The sequence below is a fragment of the Vombatus ursinus genome, unplaced genomic scaffold, assembly GCF_900497805.2.
Source record: "Vombatus ursinus unplaced genomic scaffold, bare-nosed wombat genome assembly UNPS02014830.1, whole genome shotgun sequence".
In the NCBI taxonomy this organism is placed as follows: Eukaryota; Metazoa; Chordata; class Mammalia; order Diprotodontia; family Vombatidae; genus Vombatus; species Vombatus ursinus.
The window spans coordinates 17,027,388-17,053,228 of NW_020954608.1; positions in this window are offsets into that span (position 1 = coordinate 17,027,388).

Genomic DNA, 25,841 nt, shown 5'->3' on the forward strand with positions numbered 1-25,841 from the left:
TATAGAATCAAAAGTATTTGTTAGTGAGGGAAAATAGAGAAAAAAAAGGTTAGTGAAATAAAACAGACACAACAGATATCCAACCAAATATATCACAAGATTAGTGTTTGCTTCACAACTCTCTCTGAATTCTCATCAGATGAGAAATAAAAAAAATGATAGAAGAAATTAAACATTTATCTCAATTATTGAGAATTTTTTTTTATAAAAATAGAGGGAGTTATTTTTAGAGATATTAAATGTTTCATTACTTGAGAAAAACACAGTAAAGCATTATAATAAAATGGTTTGGAAATATGGCAAATATGACAGATAAAACTAGATATGTTAACTATATAAGGATTGTTTAAAAATTTTCCATCATTATTTCCATCAAAAATGGACAAATGGTTAAAAGACAATTTTCAAGAAAACAAAAACTATTTGTTACTAAAATCTGAAAAATGCTTCACCTCATTATTGATGAGAGGTCCTATTCAAAACATTTTTTAAATTGCTAGTTTTCAGCCATCAAGAAGACAAAAAATAATTAAACTGCAAAACTCAATACTGGTGGGGTTATGAAACAACCCATTGAGACAGACACAAAGAGAAATAAAGACAGAGACAGAGAGAGAGACAGAGAAAGGGAGACAAAGTCAGAGACAGTATCACAGAAGCAAACAGAGAGACAGAGGTCGATAAAGATTCAGATAGAAAGAGAAAGAGAGATAGCATAGAATCAAGAATAGTAAAATAAAATAATCACTTTCCCATGAGCATTTTTTTTTAAATTTTCCCTTTGTGTTCAGCTTCCACTGAAGTGAGCTACTGGTAATCATGGCATGATACAATGCCTATCCAGTCACTGGAAAAAATGTATCAAGAACAGAATAGAGGGACGTCTTAGAGTAAGGTTATATGAGAAAACTTAGTCAGCTTTAAATGATTTTTCATTATTGAAAACCATGACATTCTTCTTAGCACACATTTTGAAATGGCTTTTGGGAGTCTCAAAGCTTTAATACATTTTAGGACACTTACTGGCAAATAATTGCCCATAATTCTCTGTTTGCTTCCTTCTCCCTCCATCTCTCTCACCTTCAAGACAAGAGTTTGCTAGTTTCACCTCTCTTCCCTTCTCTAGGGATCAGTCCTGACTTAGATGGATTTAAGTAGCCCTTAGAAAAGAGTAATAATAACTAATATCTATATAGTAATTTGTTTGGTAAAACATTTTACGTATATTATCTCATTTGATCCTCACAACAACCCTAGCATTATATGCATTTTATAGCTGGAGAGAGTGAAGCTTAATGAGGATGAGGTTAAGTGACTTGTAAAAGATCACATAGCTAGTAGACATTTGAGGCAGAATTGAAACTAAAGTCTTTCTAACTCCTATATTAATCCTCTATTCATTAAGTCATTTATCCTGTTCCTTAATACTTAGTTAATTCAGTATTGATCTCATCAAAAGTCTCTCTATTACTTTCTACTAGCTATACACTTTCCTGCTTGTCTATCCAATGCCCTGTTGCCTTGGATACTAGTTCCAGTAATGAGGTGTTCATATAACCTTTCAATATCTAAAAACTTGCCTTGGTTTCCTAACTACCACTCCAATTTATTTTGAAATAGAGTTGCTTGGCATTGCCACATCTATCCTTCTAGGAATAGGACTCTTGGTCTTGAATTTAAGATCTCCATAGCTAGGTAACCATCACTTGTTGCTAGACCATACTGAGGCTGACTATTCTCATTGCTTCCATGGTAAGACCTCTGCCTATTTGTCTTCCTTCCCTTAACATCTTTTACTGTTTGGACTGCACTGATTGACCCAACCCTGTTAATTTACTCGGTGCCCAGGTGCTGTTCATTTCTGATCTGTCCTGTCCTGGGGACAACAGAGTCATCATCAAAGAACTCTGAGTACTTCAATGCCAATGCGAAGACTTTTTTTTGCCAGTCCCAATGAAAGGAAGAGTTGAGGTTAGGGACATTCTAGACTGAATTGAGGTTACCTAAAAGCAAAAATGACCATTTTTGGGGGGAGGGGGAACTGACAGGTTAAAATAGGGCATGTGTTCAAGAGTAGGGATAGATATCAAGACAAACTTTAAAAGGATCTAGAATTAAAAGGTTCCCTTTCAGCCACGAATACAAATAATGACATTTTATTTTGATTCTGGCCAAAGAATTTCTTGAACAAGCTTGTCATAGCATCTTTGGCATTGCTACTAAATGGTGACCAAATGTTCCATGTTTCTGGAGATTGAAGTGTTTTACAGTGTTTTAATCAAATTTTATTCTTTTGAAATAATTCCTCTTATTTTTGAACTACTTTCTGAAATGAAGATGCAGGTGGTAAAAGCATGGCAATTAGATTTTATGATGTAAATCAAATTATGCAAATTCATCAAATGTGGCAATATTAGATTCTTGCCATTTAAAAATAATTCTAGCTTGACTCCTGCACTGATTTGACCTGTTTACTGTAGAATCAAAATTGTGAATTTTTGCTTTAGAATATTTCAAATGCTAATTCCTTAGCTATATTTACTCAGCTGCCACTCTACTTGCCTTACCAGCCCCCAATGGTATAAAGGAACTCTTTCTGCCCAGATCATAACATTCTCTATAAAATCCTGTCTTCAAGCACTTCTGGGGAACTGAGAGGTTAAACATCTTGCCCAGGGGCACACAATGATTATGTGTCAGAGGTGGACTTTGAACACAAGTGTCTTAAGTCTGAAGCTAACTCTAACTCCTCTGACATTAACTCAAAACTCTTTATTTAGAGAGGATGGGAGTAGGGAAAACCACCTTTGAAAGAAAACATATTCTGGCTTTGAGCATGTTAGCAACTAACATTGTAGACTGTTAATCAAAGGAAAGCCAATATTATAACAGAAATTAAGATTAATAATAGGTAGCATTTATATAGGAGACTTTAAGGTTCACAGAGTACTACATATATATAAATCTCTCTTATCACTATTTTACAGATAAGGAAACTGTGCCTGAGGGAAGTTAGGTAAGTGATTTGCCAGTGTTTGAGGCAGGATTTGAACTCAGCTTTTTATGATTGCAAATCTACTGCTCTTAGCCATTGCATAAGCTAAGTACCTATATAGTTCAATATATCATGCCCATTATCTTCCTTCTCTAACCTTCAGCAATAAAACTTAAAGAAAAATTGAAATTACAAACCTCAAATTGTCACAGTGGATTATTTCTACTTTCTTGTTCTTCAGTATTTAAGCTTAATGAAAAACAAACTATTTTTTTTCTTCAAAGCTACTTTGTAAGAGTTAAAAAAAACACTCTTTTCTGCAATTAATTAAGTACTAGAACCAAGAATCAGAGGTGTTTTTCTCTAAATTGCTACAGAGGTAAATGCACTAAATTGATATTTTTTAAAAAATTCTTAAAATATGAGAACATGAGTTGTGATTTTGTTTTTGGAGAAAGAATTGTTAAATAAATCTATTCATAAATTGACCAAAGTATAACAATCAATCAATAATAACAATAATAATAACAATCAATTAATCATAAGTGTTTATTAAACCTATTTTATACTAGGCAGTACGCTAGAAATACAGTAAGTGAAACAATGTGCACTTAGAAGTTGCTCACATTGTAACAAACAAGCAAGATTTAAGTATAGGTTCAAACAGGCAAATGATTTTATATAATAAGCATTAGCAAAGGTGAATCTTCATCTGCACTTTTTTATCTACTGTCTAAATAGTAATCTATATTTAAAGCTACTGCATCATTGTAGTGTTGAACTTCAAAAACAGTTCAAAATATTTTCTTGCATTATATCAGTGATACAAATGTAGCATCTCAAAGCAAAAAATGAACTGAAAGCAGGTATTTTATAATCTCCTTAATAGGGCACCTAAAACATGAAAGATTTAGAAAGAAATGGATCCATGATGTTCAATAGAATTGTGTATCAGATTCATTCCTATTCTGGGTTGCATTCAGTTAGGCATACGGAGGTAGACTGGCATGGAAAATCTGCAGGATTCACAGAAAAGCTGAGATGTTAATGGTCTAGAGACAATAAGAAAGAACTAAAATAATTGGCATTTTTATCATATTTAAGAAAATTATGAAGGAACTATAAGGAGACAGTTCTCTGTACTATACTGTATTGGAAATGACTATACACTGTAGCATTTTAATACTCAAATTAAAAATTAGGTATTAAAAACTTTCTACATGTCAGACATCATGTTAGTAAAAATATGTCACTGTTAACTATACTGACTCTGTCTTAGCAGAAGTTCAATCCATTTGGATTCTGTATTTTGCAGATTGAAGAGGGTTGCTACACAGGATTTGGAGTCATGGAGAAATGAGCTCTAATCCTGCCTCAGACACTTATCTGTTTTGTGACCTGGATAAGTCATTTAACCTCTCACAGTCTTGGTTTCCTCATCTGTAAAATGTGGATAATAGTAGCACCTGCCTCATAAAATTGTTGTGAGTTATTAAATGAATTAATATATGGGAAACAATTTGCAAACCTTGAAGTGGGATATAAATGTCAGCTCCTATTTATAATAATATTAATAATGATCTGGGAGGATTGTTTTAGAGTTAGTATGTTATAGTGAGAAATAGCTTTTTAAGACGCTCATAAAGTAAAAGGATTTCAAAATTCTCACAAAAAAGCACTCAGGGCTCATTGCAACTAGTCTTAGTGAAATTCCATTTAAAATAACCATTTTAATTGACCTCTGATCAATTGTTGCAAAAGTCATTTTTTTTTTCAAAAAGCTGATGCTAAGAGCCTTGGGAAATATTGCTTTTAGCTATTCAAAGTAAGGCCAGGTGAACCAATGGCTGTGAATTTAATTGGAATGATTTGAATTTGTATAGTATCACCTTATGCTTTATAATCACTGTTCTCTCTGCAGGGAATATAAATAAATGGGACCCAACTTAAAAAAAAAAACCTGGATATAAGGAATACTGATAAGGAAAGGAAAAGGTTAAGTTTTCAACAAGACAGCCTACATGAGTTAGTGTAATTATGTAAATCACACACAAGTGCCATTACTCTTTCTATTACTTTCACCAGGAGATTTCCAAATGACTCAGTGGGAATGCAAAGCCCTATTATGAATGCAATAGAAATGTCTAGAGGCACAGACTTGATAGCACATTGCCATGTCCATTGAGAAACAGATTATTAAAACTGATATGAGCAAAATCCAAACTGAATAATCTAAACTACTCCAAGCAGTACAGTATTACAGAGTTTTCTTTGACTGTAGGCATTTAACAAATATTTGTTGAATTTAATTGAATAATGTCACTTATTTAGTCAATAATAACGCTACATCTGAAAGACCATACTAGGCATGTGTGTGGAGGTGGATAAGATAAAATAAATGTGAAATAAAATCTTCCCTCAAGGAGCTAATAATCAGAAAACAGGGATTATACACAAGTAACTAAAGGGAAAGGAAAAAAATGAGACAAATTCAAAAGAAAGATCCAAAGTATTATAAGAAATTTGAGGGAGAGAGCATTAATTTCCAGGGGGAAACATGAGGGAAGGCTTCATGAACAAGGTAGCACCTGAACCTAGGTTTTGAAAGAAAAGATGACATTTACCAAGCAGTGGTGATGGGGTTGGGATCTGGACCCCAGAAAGGAAAAACCCTGGACTTTCCCATGTGGCCAAATCCCTGGCATTTGCCTTAGGCTATAACCCCATCAACTGGCCTTTCCTTGTGGCTTCACCCAATCTCCCAATTCTCTGTTACCCTTAATCTAGCCTAGCTCTCCATTGTCTTACCTCCCTATGGCCCCTGGCCACTTCCCATCCTTAATCCTAGCTAGGCTCCATTCTCCCTTGGCCACATGGTCCAGGTCCCTGGCATTCTATTACCTCACAGTCTCTGAAGACTACTTGGCCACTTCTAGATCTCTCCCACAGTCTTTCTTTATATCTTGTCTCCACTAAGGTGCTCAGATTCTTATACTCTAACCAATAACTCACTAATGTTCAGACTGCTTAAGTGTCTGCCCAATATGACAGATGTTCTAATAAACCTTGTCTTTGGCTGAAAGAACGCTTGGGTTGAATTCTTTTGGGAAGGACCCGTGTATTGTGATTTTTGGGGTCCTAGAACCCCAGAACCCCTAAACCTCAACAGTGGTAGGGAAAGAACTCTGTTCCAGACATGGAGACTAGGTAAGCAGAGATATGGAAATAGGAGAGGGCAGGACAAGATACGGTAAGGACAATAGTTTGAGTAAAACGTAAAAGGGAATAGCATATGACAGGATTATAAACAGAGTTTAGAGTTAGATTTTGGAGGGTCTAGACAACTAGAGAGGCTAATAGGGCACCACTAAAATACTTGAGCAGAGAAATGGCTAGATCAGTGGGTGCATTAGGATAATAATGAGGAAAGCTGGGGGTGGGGAGGAGGGAATGAAGGAAAGAAAGAGGGAGGGAGGGAAAAAAGGAGAAATTAAAGGCAGGAAGCCAATTTGGGAGATGATTGTTGTGTCTCCATTTCTATAGGAATAGAAAATGCAATTCTTGAATGAGAGATACTCATGAAACAAAAAAAAAATAGTTCCTCTTTGAAGAATTTCTTGGCTATGGCCTATTTTCCCAGATGCAGAAAATTTGAGAACCCAAATATATAATCACATCAAGGGTATTGTTACCAAAAATTTTCTGCAAGCACAGAATACAAGATAACAAATTTTATTTATCAGGCAAAGGAAAAACTGGAACTTACAGAAGACTTAAAGGAAAATGACAGCCAAAAATGAGAAACCCTTTGCCAGAGAACTGCACAGCCTGTAATGCCCTCTTCCATTTCCATGCTTCTACTCACACAGCCATGAATGCCTGGAATACAGCTCTCTGATATCTCTGCCTGCTGAAAATTAATCACTCAGTCATGTATTAAGGTTTCATGTCTGGGATCAATGAGTGATTATCAGGCAAAAAAAATAAAACTATTGCACAGACTTAAATGTCTAATACTGAGGAGCAAACTATTAAGGCCAAACCAAAGTTAAAGCTAGAAAATCAAATAAATACCTGATCCAATGTTCAAGAAAACATCGAATGTTAGAGGAATTGGTCCAAAACCAACATGGGTTTGCATAGAACAGGGCCATGAGAGCGTCAATGATAATCATGATACTTTGACTAATGAAGCCGAGCTGCTCTATCTTCACCCCACAGGACCTTCTTCAAGGAAGGCCTGTTTTAGATTTGACACAAAAGAATATGTCAACTCCTATCCCTTGTTTAAACTCCCCAACTCAGTACTTTTACTTGTCCCTGCCTTTTGTGGGACTTTCTAAGTATCACAGAACTCAACATTTCCACATCCTCTGAGGGAGGGCCTTGAACAAGCTAATCACCTTGTCCCCTCAATGGACCTCTCTAGCAGCCACTTGATTCTCTGCCTGGGCTCATGCCTGAGAGTTTAGCATATTTACACCATGATATTCTCCCCAAGTTGGGAATTCTGGATACCCAGCTACCAATGTACAAATCACATTCCCAATCTCCCACTGCTTAATTCTTATTTCCATTCCCCTCAACCATATAACCCAAATGTTCCACTCAGCCTTGGCTTACTCTCACCATCTGTTGTCTTCACTTAGTCATGTGCTACTGAATGAAGCTGGAGAAAATCACAAACTAAGCCCTCACTCAGGCAGCAAGGCCATAATTTTCTATCTTGCCTCAATAGTTATTCCAAACCTTTTCAATACTTCTCAAGCTTCTCATGGAATTCCTTCCCTCTGTGCTTTAAAGCTGAAATCTTTACCTCACATTTCATTAAAAAAATGAGGCTATGGCGAAGTGTTTCCTCCTCTCCTCTCCTCTCCTCTCCTCTCCTCTCCTCTCCTCTCCTCTCCTCTCCTCTCCTCTCCTCTCCTCTCCTCTCCTCTCCTCTCCATCTCTCATTGCTCAGCTGGATTCTCCCCTACTATAAATCCAACTCATATGAACAGGAGGCCTTTATTTTTGACAAAGGAAACTTCTCTATATTCATTCTCAATTCAATTTCATTCTTTCTTTTCTAACGCATTGACCCTCTATCATTCCCACTCCCTCATTAATCTTTAATCTCTCCCTAAGTATGCGCTGTTTCTTTATTGCCAATGAACACTTAGGTGTATCTTTGTCTAAAAAAACCCCTCACCTTATCCAACAATTTCCATTAGCTACTGTCCTATGTCTTTTGCTTTTCATGGCTAAACTCTTGGAGACAGTTGTTTGCAATAGTGCCTCCACTTCCATGCCTCTTATTCTCTAACTTTGATCCCATCATCCAAATGAAACTGCTCTCTCCAAAGTTATCAATACTTTGATGCTTAATTTTCATGGTTAATATACTTTTATCACTCTTTATTCTTCTTCAATCTACAGCCTTTGCCACTGATGACAACCTTCTTCCTGGACAGTTTTTCATCTCTTTTTCCTGACGTCACTCCAGGGACATGCTGGTTAACCGGTATGTGTGTGTGTGTGTGTGTGTGTGTGTGTGCATGTGTGCATAAACATATATACAATATTTATACATGCATATATACATATATGTATATATATACATATAATGTACCCATGTGTGTGTACATATATGGCCTGACATGCATTAAAGTTTCACTTTCTTGTCTAGAAAATCAAAATAATAAATCAAGCCATGATCTGCAGCATTTGCCAATTTCTGAGGTGTAAATATTCACACTGAAAACTGGCTCTTTCAAACTGGTCTTCCAGGCTCCAGCGTATTCTAGATCTGCTCTCTTCTGCTTTTACTCCTTCCTGTCTGCCTCTCCTTCCAGTCTCTTTTGAGGAATCTTCCTCCAGGTTATGCCCACCAACCATTCAATAAACCCCACAAGGGTTTATCTTTGGACTTCTTCTTTTCTCCCTTTATACCAATAATTCTTAACTTGGTGTTCATAGACTCCTTAGATTTCAGGGTACTGCAGAATTTGAAAGGGAAAAAATATATGTCTTCATTTTCACTAACTTTTAACTGAAATTTGGGATTTTCTTTGAAAAACATTCTGAGAAGGGGTCCATAGACTTCACCAACTTGACAGAAAGCCATAACACAAAAAGTTAAGAACCCCTCTTTTATACTGCCTCCCTTGATGATATCATCAGCTATCATGGGTTCAATTATCATCTCTCTCTAGGTGATTCTCATATCTATTTATTTAGCCCCAAAATCTCTGCTTGTGTCTGATTTCATATCAACTGTCTATTGGACACGTTCAACTGGATATCTTAAAATCAACATGTCCAAAATAGAATTTATTCTCTTTCCTCTTAAACCTTCCCCTCTTCCAGACTTTTCTTTCAATGTAGAGGGCACCACTTTCCTCCCACCCAGGCTCACAATGTTGGTGTCATTCTGGACCATTCACTCACAATTACACCACATACACAATTTGTTGACAAATCTTTTATTTTCTACTTTCTCAACATGTTTGTATACTTTTTTTTTCTCTGTATTCACATAACTGCCACCCTCATGGTCCTCCTTACTTTATACTTAGGCTATTGTATTAGTCTTCCATTTGGTTTCCCTATCTCAGGACTTTACCAACTCTAGTCTACCCTCCATTTAGTTGCCAAAGTTATCTTCCTAACATACCAGTCTGAACATACAACGAACTACCTGCCCCTATTCAGTAAGTCCTATTACCTTTAATACTTCCTATTACCTCTAGAATCAAATATAACATCTACTGTTTGACTTTTATAAACAACCTGGTCCCTTCCTACCTTTTCAATCTTATAAAATTTACTCATCAACCATACTCTGTGATCAAATAAAACTGGCCTTCTTGCTGTTCCTTTCGAATATCATTTCATTTTCCAACTCTGTGCCTTTTATTTGGGTACCCCCAGGCCTTGTATGTTCTCCCTCTCCACCTCCACCCTCTGGCTTTCTTCACAACAACTCAAACTCTCCCTTCTGTAAGAAGTCTTTCTTGTTTCACTACTATTGCCTTACCTCTGAATTTCCCATTTATATTTACATAGAATAGATCTTGTATGTACATAGTTGTTTGGATGTTGTCTCTTCCGTTAGAATGTCACTTGAATAAAAAGACTATGTTTTTGCTTTCTTTGTATCCCCAACACTTAGCACAGCCTGCCATGCATTAAGAACTTAATAAATACTTGTTTACTGCCTGGCTGACTGAAGATTTTCTTCAGCCAGCAAAAAAATGAGTCTGAAGCAACACTACTGTCTTTGTTGCAATAGTCTAGGTAATGGGTTAAGGTAGTAATGGTGGGAAATGGAAAATAGACCAAAGATACTAGAATTATTTCAAGGATAAAATTTACAAGGACATGGAAACTGAGTATTTGTGGAGAATGGGAAAGGAAGGGTCCTAAATAAATTTTTAAGCCTGTGTAACTCCCCTCTATGGGAAGGCTCAGATTTTGAGGCATAAGAGAACCTGTGTTCAAATTCTGGCTTTGACATTTCTACCTGAACACTTTGATAGAGTCTCCCAGTTTCTCTGAGACACAGGTTTCCCATGTTGAGACAAGGATGTTGGACTGATGAACTGAAAGTTACCTTCTAACTATAAAACTATGCTTCTATGACTCAAGTAAAGCTACTTGAAGAGAGCCAATGCCAGATGCTTTGGGACAGTATCACATTTAGAGAGTGAACATGAGTAAGTAAAATAAATTCAGGAGTTGTCTGAAAGGTATTTAGAATCATAGATTCTCAAAGTTGGATATGAACTCAGACAGACACCATCTAATCCAACATGTATCAGAACAAGAATCCCTTTATAACATCCATAGCCAGGAATCATCTAGCCTTTGCCCTTGCTTCTAGTATAATTCTCTCTTCTCTGTCTCTCTCTCTGTCTCTGTCTGTCTCTGTCTCTCTGTCTCTGTTTCTCTCTCTCTCTCTATATATATATAATATATATATATACATATATGTGTATATATATAGTGTGCATGTACATGTGTGTATGAAGGTAGAAATTGCTATATTTTATGAAATAGGATTACAGATTTTACTTTGAATAACATTAGAGACATTTAGTTTCAGACTAATCATATACTGTTTCTATAGAACACTTAATAGCTTGCTACCTTAATGATAATATAATAATACTTAAAATTCTAATAGTATCTATTAATATATTGATTATTGATAACACTAATATAATAGCTAGCATTTATATCACATTTTAAGGTTTATAAAGCACATTATATGTGATAACTCATTTGATCCTCTCAAGAACCCTGTGAAATAGGTGCTATTATAATATCCTCATTTTACAGATGACAAAACTGAGTCTGAATCAGGTTAAGTGATTTGCCCAGGGTCAAACAGTCTGATACAGGATTCAAACTTAGATTTTCCAGACTACATGTCCAATACTCTATCCATTGTGCCATCTAATGCCTTTAAATTATTAATAAAGGTTCATATCACCACACATTTTGAAAGAAATAGATGCAATGTAGGAGTCCTGGGAATTTTTCAAGAATTAACAGCAGGTACTGATGCCCAGGGAACATTCACAGAAAATGAAGAAGGAGGGTGTGGACAATAGTGTCTAATGCTATAGAGTGGTCAAGGAGGATGAGTTCTTAGAACACGACTGGAGTGGGTGGTAAGGCAGTCACTGGTAACCTTGAAACGAACAGTTTCAACAATGATTGGTAAGTAACTCCATAATGCTGAAGAGTAAGAAGGTAGCTTTTAGAGGAATACTTTTAATGGGATTTTAATGAACCCAACACAAAATCAGAAACAAACAAATATCCAACTGGAAACTGCTAGAGAGCACAAACTGTCACTTTGTGCTAATAGGAGATTCTAGCTCCCTCTTATTAACCTAAATTAAAATCTGGGAACATTAGTCTGTAACTCAGTTGTGTAACCAGGTTGTTAATTCCCACAGAGGAGACACAGGGAATAACAAACTGCTGGTAATGGCTTCAATTTATCCCTGAAGTAAAAATGAGATTTTCCTAGTTCTATCATGAGAAATGATCTGAAACATTTGCCCACATTCTTATAAGGAAAATAATCAGATAAAATAGTTTCAATAGGATAATATGATTTTCTTTACCATCAACATGAATATTTCAGTAATAGATTGTTCCTTGAACATGGTTACAAATGTGTTTTAGCTTTACTCCTCTATTATTCAATTTTTCTTTCTTCAATCCACGAAATGAAGAAAAATTCAGTAACTAGTCATACACACTCACACATACACACACACACCTGTGTGTGGACACATACTAGCATTAACTATTTTGAAGGAGTGTAGGATGACTCTTTTATTTTATTTACAAAATAAAAAAAAATTAAAGCCAAACAGTTCAATTGAATTCAATAAGTATTTATTAAGTGCCGGTAGATTCTTCAACACAAAGACAAAAATTAAATGAACATTCTTGTCCTTCAGGAATTCTAGTCTATCAGAAGTGTGTGTGTGGGGGGGGGTTGGGTAGAGAACATATTTATATAGGTAAGTTAATAGAAAGTTATATACCAGTTAAATGCAAAGTAATTGCAGGGTAGAGTGGAGAAGAGAGAGCACTCTCTCCTCTCTAAAGGTGAATTAGGAAAAGTTTCATGTAGGAGGTATATTTCATATGAATTGAAAATTTGAGGAGGGGATTGAGATGGAAATATGCAGAGGTATGGAGAGAGGGAATTACAGTCATGGAAAAAGCCTGTGAAAGAGTCACCGTGATGGGAGATGGAATGTTTAGTTTGGGGAATAGCTAGTAAACCAGTTCAGCTCGTATTTTAAATGCATGAATATGAAATAAGTTTGGAAAGCTCGACTAGAGGCAGATTGCGAAGGGCCTTAAATGTCAAACTGGAGATTTTTGTTTTATTTCAAAGAAAACAGGGAGTCATTGAAGCTGTTTTGAGCAGGAAATAAACTTATTAGGACTATGCTTTCAGAATGGATTGAAGGGGAACAAGACCAGAAGCATGGAGATCAATTAGGAAACTATCATAGTTGTCCAGGTGAGAAGTGATGAGAGTTTGGACTAGGGTAGTGCTGGTCTTTTCTAGTGGAAAGAAGGTAAAAGACAGGGGAGAGTTGTTGTAAGGGTAGAATTATAAAGCTCGGGCAGCTGATTAAGTATAGGGAAGGTTAGGATGAGGGAAGAGTCAAGGATGACTCTAAGGTTGGGCACCTAGGAAGTGAGAAGAATGATGATACCTTCAACAGACACTAGGAAACTGGGGAAAGGAGGCATAATGAGTTCTGATTAGGTATGTAGCACTTGAGACACTATAGGACATACAAGTAAAAGATGTATTAAGAGGCAATTATTGGCAATGTAGGACTGAAACTCAGGTGAAAGATGAACTGTGAATATGTAGATTTGGGTAGTTGTGGTAGTTGAATCCACGGGAGCTAATGAGATCACTAAGAATGTAAGTGGGGGGTGGGGAAGGAATGCACCCACAGCAGAGCTCTACGGTATACTCACTCCAAGAAAGGAACATGTCATTCTGCAAAGGAGATCCAAAAAGACTGGTCTGATAGAAAGAGAAAACAACAGAACAATGTCATGAAAACCAAGGGTGTGTGTGTGGGAGGACGTAACTAGGAGGAAGGGACAGTCAATATTGTCAAACATAAAGTGAGGTCAAGAAGGATGAAGACTGAGAAAGAGGCATTGGATTTGGGAATAAATAAATAGATAACAATAAGTCAATAAGTAGATAAAACTGGAAATTACAAGGTAAACTTGGAAAGAGTCAAGGGTAGGGGGTAAGGAATCAGACTGCAAGGGGTTGAGAAATGAATGGGGATAATTCTAACAAAATAGAGACAAATGTTTTTCTCTCTAATATTTCAAAGATGAAAACTTTCATATCAAAGAAATATCAATTGTGTTCTTTTAAATGTATCTTCAGAAACAATAGATATGATTTTTACTCTCATGCAAGTAGTTAATTCAGTCACAAAATCCTGGGCAAAAAATAATCAGAACAGTGATGAGACTTCATTTCTTTCTTTTGTGGGGCATATATTTGAAGTTATACACACACACACACACACACACATGTATATATGTAAAAATCTCAGGAAATATGTATACCTCAATGTCCAGTTTCATAAATATAACTGGGCTCTGAAATTTGAGTCTGACATTTACTTTATGAACTTTAAAATCATGAATAAAATAAAGATTTTGCTTTTCTTTCCTTGCTTTATAAAAAAAATACTGAAATGAATTTTAATGCAAGATAAATAATTACAAGACTGAATTGTGAATTTATGCCATGAATATACTTACCATTTGCTATGAGCCAAGCTAATTTTTAATAAGATATATGCATACAGATATTTTTTGCCCTTATTTTACTTTATGCTTCTTTACATTCCAAATTCTCATGATCACATGTTGGAGACTACAAACCCTTCCTGATAATTGGTGTTCTAAGTATTTATGGTAGGAGAAACTGTTAATTTCTAGAAATAGCCCTGGTTAATTTCAGCACACCAGTGGATATTCCCCAAGAAACAAAGCCGGATGGAATGCCACTTTGGAAGAGAATCAGGTTGCTTTCCCAGACTGTGATCTTGTGTGTGAGTGGAGGAGGAAGGGTGCAGGGGAGGAAAGGGAGGGTCTTAGGAGGTCTTATGATGGGAAGAGACACACCATTTAGACTATAGAGAGGAGAAGAGGACTTACTCTTAGTCTGCATAGGGTTGAAGACAGACTCATGTGCCATGAAAACCATCAGTCAACAAGCACTTATAAAGTATTTACTGAATGCTAGACACTGTGGTAATAATAAGATGGTCCCAAAGGTTAAAGTCTTGCTGCTGGTCTTATTTATTTATTTATTTGTTTGTTTGTTGTTTGTTTGTTTATTTATTTACTCATTTATTTATTTATTTGTTTGTTTGTTTGTTTGTTTGTCTTTGTTTCTGTGCTTCTTTACTCCACCCCCAACTAATTGACAGAGAGCAGAAAGTGTTTTGGAATTGAGAAATTGGAGTACCCTAAGCCCCAGAGGCTTTAGACATTTTGATGGCTCGGTATAATCTAGTTAGTATTCAGTTAATATGAAACTGTAAGGCATTTATAACGCCCACTGTAAGCTAGAGTGATATCACCCATAGAAGAAGGAAAGGCCAGTGGCTAGGAAGTTTTATTTCAAATGTAAATTTGAGATTTATGTTCCAAAGAGCTTATCTATTTGGGGAAGTTGATTTGCTACTATGAATGAGAAGCCTTCTGACCAAGACTCTTAAATGAACATGATGGACCACCCTTTCAGAATAAAGGATAGGAAGTTTTTATTTTTTTTTCCTTTTATTTTGTTCCTCCAGCCCTCCAACCCCCAAAGTATTTTGGTTCATGGTTAGGGTTCAGGCTTTGAAATGAGAGAATGGTAGCATCTATTCACCTCCAAGTTATAGTAGCCAATGATTTAATCCAAAACAAAAACCTGGAATCAAAGTGTAGCTCCTCAATCATGTTTCCTTGGAGCTATGTCAGGCAGTGGCCAACAGAGAATATGTAAAGAAAGTCAAATTACAAAGGTTTATACCTGATAGAACAGCTTCTGTAAAAGACTTCATGTCCAGTAGAATAGTACCTGGAAAGGACTATGCATTGAGCGAAATAGCATCCAGTAAGGGTTGTGTAGGGCTAGCTAAGTGCCATAGTCGGTAGAGTGCCAAACGTGGAATGAGGAAGACTCATCTTCCTGAATTCAAATCTGGTCTTAGACACTTACTAGCTATGTGACCCTGGGTACAATGCTTAACCCTCTTTACCTCAGTTTCCTCATCTGTAAAATGAGCTGGAGAAGGAAATGGCAAGTTACTCCAGTATCTTTTCCAAGAAAACCCCAAATGTGGTCACAAAGAGTCGGACATAACTGAAAACAACTGAAGAAAAACAACAAAGTGTTGTGTATTTCAACAGAGTAGAATTGGTATCAACAATTGTAGACCATAAGGAAATAGCATGATATTATCATCAGAAGACATAATTACCCCTGTAATCAACAAGCATTTAATAAAAAAGAATTTATTAAGCACCTACTATGTGTCAGGCATTGAGGATATGTTTCTTTAAAATGCTTAATTACATTCAATGTTTTTTACAGTTTCTAACAAATTTTGTTTTGTTAAATATTCCCAAATTATATATAAAAATAGCCATCATTTTTTCAAATGAGGTCCCAAATTTTCTCTCTTCTTCCTGACCCTCCCACCTCCTTGAAAAGGCAAGCAATTTAATATCAATTATACATGTGAAGTCAAACAAAATATATTTCCATATTAGGCATGTTGCAAAAGAAAAGACAAACAAAATTTTAAAAAATACAGTAAAAAAAAGTATATTACACTCTGCATTCAGAGTGCATCAGTTTTCTCTCTGGAGGTGAATAGTATTTTAAATCATTGGTACTTTGAAGTTGTCTTGGATGATTGCTCTGATCAGAGTAGCCGAGTCTCATAGGTAAGCATCGTTACCATCTTCTTGTTACTTTTGTAACATTGTATACAATATTCTCCTGACTCTGCTCACTTCATTTTGCATTAGTTCATATAAGCCTTCATAGATTTTTTCTGAAACCATACTGCTCACCATTTCTTATTGCACAATAGTATTTTATCACAATCATATGCTACAACTTGTTCATCCACTCCCCATTATTCCCAGGTCTTTGTACAACAAAAACAGCTGCTATAAACATTCTTATACAAATAGGTCCTTTTCCTTTTTCTTTGATCTCTTTGGTATACAGACCTAGTACTGGTATTGGCGGGCCAAAGGGTGTGCACTCTTTTATGGCTCTTTGGGCATCTAAATTGTTCTCCAGAATGGTCAGACTAGCTTACAACTCTACCAATAACACATTAGTATTCCAATTTTTCAACATCCCCTCTATAAATTGTCATTTTTTCCTTTTGTGTCACGTTAGCCAATCTGATAGGTGTGAGATGGTATCTCAGAATTCTTAGTCTTACATAATTGTCTTCATATGCTCCCTGGGTTTGTCTTGACAGATAGACTCCAAATATTTTATATTTTCTGAAGTTATCTTAAATGGAATTTCTCTTTCTATGTTTTGCTGTTGAGTTTTGCAGGTCATACGTTGAAATAGTGATGATTTGTGTAGGTTTATTTTACATCCTGTAACTTTGGTGAAGTGGTTAATTGTTTCAGGGATACTTGTTTAAAAATAGTCATTACCTCCCTCTCAAGGTGGTCACATTCTATTAGGGGTATAAGACAAATTGAAAGATAAATAAATGTAAGAATATAAGGAAAACAATTATACAATGATGTTTGTATGTGTTTTAGAAGAGGATATTGCTAAGAGCTGAGGGGTTCAGAAAAGATGTTATGAAAGAAGTAGCACAAAATTTAAGCCTTAAAGGGAGCTAGAGATTGCCAAGAGAACAGGTGAGGAGAGGGATGATTATAGTCATGGCAGACAACATTTACAGGGTCAGGGAGGCAAAGGATAATGTCAAACGTGGGGAATAGCAAGTGTGCCATTGTGAGTCATACATAAGAGCATGTTATTGATTGTACTGTGTTATTAGCCTGAAAAGATAGGCTGAAGCCATATTATGAAAGGTTTGATTATCTAACAAGAATCTATATCTCCTTTGGCCAATTGGTAACTACTGAAACTTCTTGAACAAGGGAATGACATTGAATCCAGAGAAGTGGAAAATCGCTTGAATAATGAGAGAAATGGAAGAGATTGTAGGAGATATCTAGATTACAAAGGAATACACAGTATAACATACCTGATAAGTGGTTATCCAGTCTCTGCTGAAATGCTTTTAAGTAGGGAGAACCTACCACTTCTTAGAGGCAGCCCATTCCACTTCTAGACAGTTCTAATTCTTAAAAAGTTCTTTTTTTGTTTGTTTTGTTTTGTTTTTCCCTGATACAAGCCCAAATTAGTTACTTTGAAACATTGACCCAGTACTACTGGTCTTTGCCTAGGTGGCCAAAGAGAATGATGTGGACTTCTTTCACATGATAATTTTCCAAACACTTGAAGAGAGTTATCTAGTGCTTCCCTGAGGCTTCTCTTCTCTTACCTAAACATTCCCAGTTCTTTCCACTGATCCTCATATGGCATGAACTCATGAAACTGAGTCCTTAAATTGGGTGCCCAGAAATGAACATAAAACCTTTGATGAGGTTTGACAGATAAGAGTATAGTTGGATTGCCACTTCTTTATACATGGAATATACGCCCCTTGATGTTGTCCAAGACTGCATTAGATTTTTTAGACTGCCACATCACACTGTGGATTTATATTAAGCTTTTAGTCTATTAAAACTTTCAGATCTTTTTTCAGAACTTTTGTCCATCCACTGTCTAGTCCTAGCTTAAACTTGTAAGGTTGATTATTTTTGTAGCAATTTTAAAACCACATTTATTCCTATTCAATTATTTCTTAGTTGTTTAAATGCAGTGATCTACTAGAGAAGATGAGGAGATGTGGATTAGATGATAATATAATTAAGTTAATTAAAAACTATTTGCATGGCCAGACTCAAGAAATGCTTGTTTACAATTCAATATCAAAACAACGAGGTTTCCAATGGAGGAATCCAGGGATCTGTGATGGGCCTATGATGTTTAACATTTTCATAAATTACTTAAAGGAATAAATGTCATGTTCATTAGATTTTTAAATGACACAAAGCTGGAGAGGATAAATTGTAGGATGAAATTTCCATCAATGCAATTCAAGAAGTTATTATCTGTTCTGCTTTTGGCAGATAGAGAATTATAGCAGATGTCTGTAAAAACTGAAATCCATCCTTACTCCATGCCTCTGTGACAGACTTTTCATTTGTTTCTAAAACTCCTTATCTATGTTGTTCTTCTGACCAGGTGGTTTGTAGTATCCTCCAATGATAAAAATCACTTTTGTTTCTCCTTCCACTGCGCTTCATCCAACTGTTCTCCACCATGCTTTCCTGATTCCTGCTGTTCTTCACACGTGTATAACATGATGCTGCTCTATCTCTTCATTCCCTATCTTTAACTTCTCCCATTTCCTTTTAATAACTATATCAACCCAGAAATATTTTTCAGTTATTTCACCTAGTTTCACTGATAAGGAAAAAAAATGCCTCCTTGTGTTAGAATCTCAAATTCAAAATTTGAGTCTTTACATAGAGACATTTTCAGTCATGTGTTATTGCTACTGGCTCTTTTCTGGAATTTAACTTCTGTGAACTTCTGGGTCTTTCACTGTTATTCTTTCCCCATCATATGCTAGTTGTTGTGGTATACAACTTAAGGGAACAACATAGGTATGCTTCTTCCTCCTCTAACCTTTATAATTTAAGTTCAATTTTGTTAAATTTGGGAAATACCTAACAAATACCTTACAAACTTTTGTTTAATGTGTTCCTTCACTTTCCAGGAAACTGTCATTATTTTATTTTAAGCTGTGGTTCATAAATGCAAATTCTATTTTCAGACACAGTCTTCTTGGCCAGATGTTCATTCCCTAGAGTGTCAGACTTGGAGTTAGAACTCCCTTGGTTTTAATCCTGCCTCAGGCACTTACTAATTGTGTGAACTCAGGGGAAGTCACTTAATTTTTCTTAGCCTGAGTCTCCTCATAAGTAAAATAAGGATAATGATAGTACCTACCCCAAAAAGTTGTTGTGAGGATTAAATGAGATAATATATGTAAAATATTTTGCAAACCTTAAAGCATTATATAGATTATTATTTATATTCATCATCATCCTCATCATCATCCTTGACCTTGATTTGGCGACAATGAGAGAAGTACAAGTTCAATTTCTTACCAAAGACCTAGTAGTCTTTGTCAACAGTTCTTAGGTCCTTTCTGACAGTATCATTTGTGAGCATGTGAATCACTAAAAGTAGGATGTAGTCACCTGCCTTGATCAGTCTTGGGAGGTTCTCTTTTATGTTATATATAGGCTCCAGGGAGTCAATAGACTTCTCCATTGGTGTTACCAAGTCAACAAATAGTTGTTTCAGTGGCCCTGAGCAGGGAATTGCATACTATTACCCTGGAATTTTTCCTCTGACCTAAACTGGATGATCTCTTTAGCTTCTTTAGCTCTATTCCATTCTTTGAAGGACAAGTAGCTGCTTTCTTCTCTGATAAATGATCAGGCCTATACTCTAAGATGGTATCAAACTCAAATAGAAACTGAGGCCACTAATCTATACATGAGGATCCTTGTGAGTCACATATTGACTTAGTTTTAAAATGTATTATTATCTGTATTTTACTGTATTTTTTCTTTTTTAAAAATATTTATTTTTAGTTTTCAACATTCACTTCCACAAGATTTTGAGTTCAAATTTTGTCCCCATTTCTTCCCTCCCCCAACCCAAAGATGGCATGCATTCTGATTACCCCTTCCTCCAATCTGCCCTCCCTTCTATCACCTCCACCCCTTTTCTTATCCACTTCACCTTCGATTTTCCTATAGGGTAAGATAGATTTCTATACCCCATTGCCTTTGTATCTTATTTCTCAGTTCCATGTAAAAAAAATTTTTGACATTCATTTTTAAAACTTTGAGTTTCAAATTCTCTCTCTTCCTCACTCCCCATCCACCCTTGTTGAGAAGGCAAGCAATTCGATATAGGTTATACATGTGTAGTCATGCAAAACACTTCCGTAATAGTCATGTTGTGAAAGAGTAACTATGTTTCCCTCCATCCTATCCCACCCTCCATTTATTCTATTCTCTCCTTTGGCCCTGTCCTTCTTCAAAAGTGTTTACTTCTGATTACCCCCTCCCCCAATCTACCTTTCCTTCCATAACCCCCCTCTCTTATCTCTTTTCCTCCTATTTTACTGTATTTTTAAAATGTATTTTATTAAATATTTCCCAATCACATTTTAATCTGGTTTGTGCTATACTCAGGACTCCTGTAGGCCATGTATTTGATAACTCTTCTCTAAGAATATCATTTTGGCAATTATGTAGAGTTTTGGTTATAGAGGGAAAAGGAAAAGATGGAGGAGATCAATTTAGAGGCTACTGTAATAGTCTAGTTTAGAGTGTTGAGGGCTAGGACTGGGGTGGTTGTGGTATAAGTAAAAAGAAACGGATGGATATGAGAGATTCTTAAGATGTAGAAGTGAGAGGACTTAAGAACTGCATAGATAATAGGGGTAATTCAGAGTCAAGAGTTAGAGATGCCTGAGAATTTGGGATGCTAGAAGAATGTTAGTACTCTCAACATAAATAGAGAAGCTATGAAAGGGCTTGGTTTAGGAAGAATGGTAATGAATTCTGATTTGCATATGTTGACTTTGAGATGCCTATAGGAAATCCAAGTGGATGCCCTAGTTATATTGTCTTAGAACTACTTCTCTTACAGAAGAAAAAACCCTGATCACTCCCAACTAGAGCTCTATCTAGGATAATGCTTTAAACCATATAGACTATCATTGGTCTTTGAGTGAGGTATGTATACGGGTGGCATATTACTATTTCAAACAACCCCAGTTGTGAGTCGTATTTTTGATTTATAAATTAGAATATGTTTTGTGCCTTTTAGCACTATTTATATATAGTACTTAGTACTGTTCAGTATGTGTTTGTAAAGGGAGCTGGTAACTACTTTTAGGGAGTTCCATAAACTAAAGTTCCCAGATCATCTGAATAAAGTCAAGAAATTGGAGAACAGAGAGGTCCCCAATTACACAGGAATCTTTTATATCATGATGGTGCTACTGACACAAGGCTTACCAAACATAATGAGTACTTAAGTATGTCTATGTAATGATCATGTTTTCCATGTATATAGCAATTCACAGTTGACAAAATATTTTCACATATATTATTTCTTTTGATTCTCATAACAGCCTGTGAGTTAGGCAGTGAAAGTATTATTTATCCTACTTTACATAAAAAAGGTTTTCATTGTAACTTAGAACCTTAGAGAGTTGCCTTGGGTGCTGAGGTTTATCATAGTTACCTAGAATTTGCAAGGGCAGGACTTGTACCAAGGTATTTCTGACTCAGAAGCTGGCCCTCTCCTCACTGTGCAATCTCTATTAGAATCATCAGACTGCAAAAGATGCTTCACAACCATCTAGTATGCATGTAGATACATACAGTACCACTGATTAAGGAAAACTAGAAAAATCATCACTCCTTTTTTTTTCATATGCCTTACAGTGAAAAATAGGAAGGTTAAGCAATGTTATCACAAGCTTTTCCAATAGCACTTAGAAGTGAGTAAGTGAATACTGAGGCCAACAAAAAAAAAAGTTTTACAAGTTCTCATCACATCTTACGAAATTGTAAAAGGCAAAACAAATAAGATGGAAAAGAAATTATAATGACATAGGAAAGAAGATATGAAAAGATCAATTGCCTTTATGAGGTAACTTCTTCTGGATTCCAAAATGTGACAATTTTCAAAATGAAAAAGCTTTATTTTCTAGTACTAGATCTTTACTGTTTTTTTAATCCCCCCAAAGTAAAAGCTATAAAGGAAATCACAAGTAACAAAAAAGGTGCATAGCATAAATATTAAATATGGTAATATCTTGTAATTTTAAGATGCCTTTAAAAATTCCAAGTATTTTTCAGGCAGTTGTGAACCTTACATCATTTTGAGTAAGATATGGAGGGAGTCATTAAGCTGTGATCTATAGACATGAATTACTGTCATGAGTTGTGACTAAAAATCTACTTATAGGTATAGAATATTTGTCCTTATGAATACTGGGCATTTCCAGTTCACAAGCCTGGAGATACCTGGTCAGGATTTCACAAATGCCCCTTCCAGATTGTCAGATAAAAGAGGGAAAAGAGGCCACCTGCAGTATGCACAGAGATATTCCAGAAATACCAATTTACATGAAAATGGGATATGGTAGGGGTAGACTGAAGTACTTCCCCTGGATATGGGCATTTGCTCTGACACTTTTCTATGGCACATGTGCTCTGGCTAAATGAAACACATGAACCAAAACTTCTAATAGGGGCCTTGGTGACCGTGATTGAGATTGGCAACTAAGCTACAAAGAGCTGACCACATGTATAGAAAGAGTGCCTAAGCTAAACAATAGCTCAAAAGGTAGTGTTTCAAAAGAAGAGGATATTTTGTGTTGCAACCCTACAGTTAACAAGTAAATAATTTAAAAGTGAGACCTAATTAATGCTATTTCTTTATTTCTCTTTTCATATTTCTTCTAGGTCCAATCTGACTTCTTTTAGTTTTTATACACATACCACGCATCCTGTTATTTTAATGGAAGATTTATCCTACTCCCAAAGCCTTATACTATGCTCATTTTCAAACCTTACTCTGTCAGCATCCTTTGACATGAAACCTTTTGCTCTCAGACTCATTTGATCACTTGCAATCTAGACCTTTAAATCAGTTATCTTAAGGGAACTCTGATTTTTATTTATCTACTTATATAATGTCTTTTTATTTATTTTTTTTTATTTATCTACTTATATAATGTCTTTTCTCATCCCTAGCTCTAACATTGGAAAATCACTACTAATCTCTGGCCTCCATATCCATGGAGGCAGGGACCAAACTATCTTATATGACTCTAAGCCAAACACCCAACCACAACTAAAAAAATAAAAGAGTATAGTCACTGGCTGCCCTGGGGCCTCCTAAAGTGGATTCTTTAGAGACAGAGGCCCAAAATATTACACTCCAGCAACCGGTAGTCCATAAACAGAAAAACAACTCAAATTTATATAGCACTTAAGGGTTTATAAAGAATTTCCCTTATAACCCTATATCACAGATCATTAAACAATTATATTACATTATGCATATATGGAAATTGAGACTTGGAAAGACTCAGTGACTTGTTCTAAGTTATAAAACTGGGAAATAATAGAAATTAGGTTTGAAAGCTAGCCTCTTAACTTTGTCCAACATATTATTAATACTGCTTCTCTAAGAAGGAACTGTTCTCCAAACAATCTTCAAAGCCAGTTCATAGTAGGTGTTTAATAAACATGTATTGGGTTTACTTAACTCTGATAGTAGTAAAATGATGGTTGTGGAAGTGGGTAGAATCAACTGCTATGTGCACCATCTGTACTGTGAATCCCTCAGATTGGGTCATCTCCCTGGCAGAGTAACTGAGTTTCTGGCGCAAACCAAGGCAGTGATGTAGCTCCATCTCCAGATTCTCTCCACAGTCTAAACCAGTTGGGTCAAACTCAAATAGAAATAGGGGCCACTAACTGTACATAAGAATCCCTGTGGGCTGCAAACTGATAGGTTTACAGTGCAATATTCTCTATTCTTTATTATATTTTTTATTTTGTTAAACTTTCCCAAAATAATTGTAATTACATTGAAGATACACCCAGGAGTATTGTGGGCTGCTTGTGGCCCATGGGCCACATGTTTGACACCTCTGATCTAGACCAATGTGATTTTGGTAGTGTATGCCTATCAGAGAAGTCGTCTATTGATTGGACAACCCATAGTAGGGCATTGCCATAGGAATTCCTCAGGGAATGGAATCCAATGAGAAGATGTAGAAAACTTTCTCTATGAGGTAAAAGGGTTAGTGATACACCATGTGGTCTAAAATGGCCACAATTAGATTTGTTTTCTTAGAAACAGCAATATCCCAGCAATAATAATGACAACATATTCAGCTCTTTCAGAGACCTAAGCATGGATTTATCTTTGAATCTACATGGTCTCTTTGAATAATTTTTAGAAATCTTGGGAAAATTCTATACAATGGGTTATCTTAGGTGGAATTGAGCACTGACTGATCCACACTCAATCAACAAATTCCCAAATTTCTTCTGCTTTTGGTCCTACTCAGAGCTACTGTAGTGTCTTTAACATTCTTTCAATTCACTCATTGTTAGAATTCTGACTGACAGTCATAGCTTGTGAGAACAATGGCCCTAGATTAAACCAAAGAATGCAATCATTCTTAAACCATTCTACTCATGTTGATGGGTTAGGGTATCTTAATAGAACCACAGATTCCCATATGAACCAATCTCAAAGCCTTCCTGATTGACCCTTGCAGTGGAATTCTACAACCTTAAGATGCTGAGTTAACCAAACTGTTGGTGTCTGAGAATTCTAGAAATGTCACATAATTAGTAATTATTGATTGAAACTATTCTAGAAATTTCAGATCTCCCAGAGGTAGTTAAAAGGACTAATTAGAGAAAGTGCTGGACCTGGAGTCAGATAAACCAGAGCTCAAATCTAGTCTTAGGCAATTACTAACTATTTAACTCTTGGCAGGTCATTTAGCTTCTGTTTGCCTCAGCTTCTTCAACTATAAAAGGGGGATAAAATTACTTTGCAGGATCATTATGGGAATCAAATGAGCTAATATTTGTAAAAAAAAAACAAAAACCACTTAGCACAGTGCCTGGTACATAGCAGTCACTATATAAATACTTAATCTGTTCCCTTCCCCTTCCTTTCAATGGATGCCTGTTTCTCTTTATTCCTGTGTCCCAAGTAGGCCAAACCTTTGTGGTCCATGTTGGAAAGTATTGTATATTCAATAGTTTGAATATCACCTGCATTCCCTTTGTTGTAAGGTTTCTGAAGTTGCTTTTGTTGGTTTTGCATAATCCAGACATTGTGGGGAAATCAGGAAAGGTCATGTTCATTATTCTCCAGAGTGCCAGAAGCATTGCCTAAAGCATTGCCTAAAGCTATTACATTCCAGATACAGTTATGGTCCCTCAAAGAACCTCCATCCAGAACTGCCTTCTCAGCTAAGAATTTAGGATGTATTCATTGCAGACAGAGGTATTGCCAGACTTGGCTCTGTGATTGTGA